Below are 5,545 nucleotides of genomic sequence, written 5' to 3'. Positions count from 1 at the left end.
AAATACAAAAAATTTTAAAGTAGAAATTCGAAGAAACGGCAGGGATTGGTATTTGGCTGAGCGGTCTGCATGCTAGGGCGATAATATAAGCCCCCGGCAGGAGGTCCGGCCCCTTTAATACAACCCCTTTGGGGAAAGGGGTTTAAAATGTTATAGAAATTATATATAAACCTATTTTCAAAATTTAAATATATAATATTTTATATATATATAATTATTATAAAAAATATATATATTTTATAATATATATATTTAGATATATATGCATATATATAGTATATATATATATAATATATATATATATATATATATATATATAAAATATAATATATATATAAAAATTTTATATATACATATATAATAATATATTAAAATACCCTTTATTCTACATTGTGTCTATATATATTGTATATATATATATATATATATATATATATATATATTTTATATATATAATAATTTTAAAAAATAATATTATAATTAAAATATATTTTATATATATATATATATATAAATATTTTACTATATATCGATATATATATCTATATATGTGGATATATGTGTGTTATATATATATATATTATATATATTCTAGATATATATATATATATCTATATATATATATATACAATATATATAACAAATTCCATTTATATACAAACCTTGGTGTCTATATATATGTAGGATATTATATCTATATATCTATATATATATATAATATATATATATATATATATATATAAATATATATATCTCTAATAATATATATATATATATATATATATTATATATATATAATTATAGTATATAAATATACGGTGTATATATATCAACCTATAATATATATATAGTATATATATATATCTATATATAGATCGATCTATATCTATATATTATATAATATATATATATATATATATCCATATATATACATATATATGATACTATTTATGTAGATTATATGAATGAATACAATATATAAATATATATATATATATCTATATATATCTATGCAATACATATATATATAATATATTATATATATATATATATATATATATATATTAATTTTCTATACTGTATCTATATAATATATATATATATATATATCTATATATATTATAATATTATATATATAATCTATATATAGTATAGATAATATATATATATATATAGTTATATATGTATATATATATATATATAGTATATATATATAATCTAGTATATATATATATATAGTATATATTATATATATATATATATACTATATATATATATATAATTATTTTATAAAATTTATATATATTTTTATATTTTGTGATATATATATAGATATATATATGCATATATTAATATTATATATATATATTATATCTCTTATATATTCAATTATATATATATTTATCAATATATAGATTATATATATATATCAATATATATAGTTTATATATATCAATATATATATTCATATATATCAATATATATTAATATATATTGATATTTATATTTATATTATATTATATATTTCAATTATATATTTATATAATTCAAATATATATATTATATATATATAGACTATTATATATAATATATATATATATTATATAGCTATAATTATATATAATATGGGTATATATATATATAATATATTATAATAATATATATATTTAATATTTAATATTTATATTTATATTTATATTTATATTTTATATTTTATTTATATTTTATTTATATTTATATTTTATTTATATTTATATCTATATCTATATTTATATTTATATTGCACTTAATATATTATAATATATATATACAACCTTATATAGATATATATAATAATGATATATATATATATATATATATATTAAGATATTAATATAGATAGACATATATATAGTGTGTGTATATGTATATATATAAAATAATTCATATATATTTTAGATATTATCTAGATATATATATATATATATTTATAATATAGATATATATATATATTATGTGTGTGTATCATGTATATGTTTTATGTATTATATTATATTATATATATATTCATGTTTACATTTTATCACTAGTTATTGTAACAGATTTGTGAAACTACATTACTGATACAATTTATGGAAATGAAGTATGTACCATGTGAAAATACTCTGTACTACCTTGCCATATTAACTGCATCTCTGACAACCACACCTTGCATACTGTGCCACTTTCCGGATCCATAGAGGCAGTGATGTTCCCTTCTCAACCAGAACACTAATCAACAAGGCTGATGTGTATCCTAAATCATAATGTATTAAGCCTTCAGATTTGCCTTCATTTCTTGATCATTCTCTTCTGTGAAATCTTCACTGGTTCTGACCATAAAAGACTTCACTCTGTAGAGGATGTGCATTTCTATATTACCAAACAGCCATGATGAGCTATCCTGAAAATTAATTCATAATAATAAGATTAGACAAAGCAAAAATATATTCCAAGGGTTGCATCAATAAAAGCAACAGTAAGTGAAACTAATATTTAGTAAACTTTGCATATTAGATCTGAAATAAATCTGTGCCTTTATATCTTATGTTTATCCTCATATTTATCTTTTAAATTTCTATTAGTGTAGCTTTTCAAAAATGTGAGCTTAATGGTTTGACTACATTTAGAGGTCCCTTAGAAGTTGAGCTAGAAGTACCATAATGTCTATAACATAGAAACTGCCAGACAGTAATGCTGTGGGAGATAGAAAAAAAAAAAAAAACAGCCAGTCCACCTCTTCTCATAAAATAGTGAAATTTAAACACTTAACTTATAGACATTATAACCATCAACAATCAAGGATACAATAATCAGATCCAGTTTAAAAATCCTTGAGATCTATAACTGATTATAGCTTTCCCAAGTCCATGCTTACAAAGAAATGAACCATTCCCTAATTTTGAGGGATAATGTTCATTTCATCATAGTTACTACCATTGCTTGATGTATAGGAGAGTGACTGTTTATAAAGGGATTATCTGCTGCTATCCATACTATTGTAGTAAACAGCACATCAGTTTTATAAGTTTATCAAAATTTTCTACACATTCTATATCTAAACTATTAAGTGTCAAACCTCTGCACATGTTTGCAGACCTGATTCAAAAGATCATAACCTACAATATATTGTTAGTAGCCTTATCCCTAAGGAAATTTATAAGGCTGGAAAAGAGTCAATAGTTAGTTTTTTCTTAGAATAATTGGTTCTTTACCAGTCTGTTTGCAATTCCTAAAATACTGCTTTCTGCTTTCCAAATATGGGCCATGGTCAATGGCTCCAGACATTCTTCACAAGGATTACATAGGGATCCAGCCCAAAAGCCACCCATGCATTAATCTTTTGTGTCCAAAACTTAGGCTTGCCATAACAGTCAGATAGTTTCAGTTCATGATGATATCCTTTGGCATCCACATTCACTGGATTCAATGGTACTCCATTGGTTCCTCCACTTCTGTCTTAAACTTAATGATCTGGGTTTGATGCTAGTAGAAGTGAAACCAACAGTATCAGGGCAGGCAGCAACTTTAGTTCTTTTATTTGCCAGCTCATTCCCAGTGATGTCATGTTAGCTGTTTATCTAGTTGAGGATAATCTTTTTTCCATGTATTCACTAGTCATCCAGTCGTGGATTCCCCTTTCCACTGGCGTAATATATTTAAACAATTTATGGGCACTAATATACTGCAAGAATCTCCACATATCAGAAAGCTGTGCCATCCTATATTCCTGATCATCTTGATCAGAGCAAGGATGGCATACAATTCTGCAGTGATTATAAGGCTTCCCATACTTCTGCTGTCCTGATCACAGCTACAAAGTCTGAGAGTACACCCAAGTTGAACATGTGCATCTCACTGCCTTAACATCCTTTGCATCAATGTTGTGTAGATCAACTAACATTGTTTAAATTCAAGTGATTTCACTAGGTGCATTGGTGGCAGTGACACATGAACCGCACATGCAATATACAAAAAGAGTCTGACTTTTGATGAACGCACATTCCATAATCTGAAGAATCCAATATACACTTTATGTACATGTTATATGCATATTTAGGTATTCATATCAGCAAATATAACATACTGCAATAGAGATTTTGCAGTCAATAATCCTTGCTTCAAGAGTTACCTTAAATCTCTTTTTAGCTTAAATTGGTCTTTGCAGTTAATATCAAATTGTGAAATCTGAGACTGAATGGCATTAGGAATCAAGTCAAATATTTTCCATGACATTCTACAGTATCAAAAAAACTTTGTGCCGAGATAGACTGTGAAAGAGAGCATGTTTTTTTTTTTTGTCTTTCTTTCTTTCTTTCTTTCTTTCTTTCTTTCTTTCTTTCTTTCTTTCTTTCTTTCTTTCTTTCTCAAGATTAATGCAATAATTCCAGTCTATTACTCTCAAAAACTTCTAATTTGGTTAGCAATGTTTCATGGAGTAAAAACTCTCCCATTCCTTCCACTAGTAATTAAGTTATAAAGGAGAATGTTGCTCAGTCTTCTATCTTCACATCTGGTGAGACCACATTATAAAGAGGGACCTCTGCAAAACATAACATGCCAGGTTTGAGGGGCCTCTGCCAGCGCCAACCTTACGTTGAGATTAGCTACAAGGCCCCTCATTCTTCCACCAAAAGACATTCTTCCACTCAAGGGTTTTTTGCCTTTTCTACAATTAGGAGATTCTGGGTAATGTTTGTAGACTGGTATAGGAAATCAGTTTCATGGAGTCTCAGTGTAACTCTAGAAGCAGATCTCTACTTTTCAGCATATAAAAATACCACTGCTGAATAACAAAAGAAAAAAAAAAAGTTCACATGACCTGATTTACAGGCCATGTGGCTAACAGATTCCAGATTCCAAAGTCTGAATCCTTAAAACATGATTTTTAGATAAAATATATTACCTGCATTGCTTCTATCAAGGTCCAGTCTGGTAACTTGATGGCAGTGCAACCTGATATTCATTGTTTATGGCTTTGGAGACCTAAGATTCACAGCAAATACATAGCAGTATGTTTGGGTGGTCTTAAGGCATGCTCCTTCAACAATGAAAACAGGTTTGAACAGGACTGAATAGCTGACTGGTAGGCAGAATGTATGATGACAAAAGAGAAAACAACCGAATTTCTGAAATCACAAGAAATACTCAGATAACTATCATTATACTAAATAGAAAAATGATAGGAATATTAATCTAAATCCAATGGGCATGACATGTACATACATGGCATGCCCTGTGAGTTTACTTTATTAACTGTTTTTTACACATAGATGACCAACTAAGTCACCAATGAGCCGATTTCAAGTACTGCCTGTCTCGTCTGTTTCACCCTTTTTCCTTGATTTACCAAAATATTTTATGTTATCTTATATTGCTATTACTAATGTCTATAACATTAGAGTAATTTAATTATCTATAAAAATAAAACACCAATTATTTCATACATTTGTAAAAAAAAAAAGTTTTCCCCAATTCAAAAAAAATATTCAGGTAAATCACAAAGTTAAATTGACTCCCCTTTTTG

The 5,545-nt window shown here is 25.8% G+C and overlaps 1 protein-coding gene across 1 annotated transcript in view; it reads right to left on the bottom strand.

The window, feature by feature from the left end:
- Positions 1-5,545, bottom strand: part of LOC119594208 — a gene marked incomplete at its 5' end in the record, with an annotated part of 37,489 nt that overhangs the window by 3,378 nt on the left and 28,566 nt on the right.

Source organism: Penaeus monodon, chromosome 3, assembly GCF_015228065.2.
Source record: "Penaeus monodon isolate SGIC_2016 chromosome 3, NSTDA_Pmon_1, whole genome shotgun sequence".
Lineage (NCBI taxonomy): Eukaryota > Metazoa > Arthropoda > Malacostraca > Decapoda > Penaeidae > Penaeus > Penaeus monodon.
The sequence above is the reverse complement of the archived record's forward strand: the minus strand, read 5'-3'. Positions and strand labels throughout refer to the sequence as shown.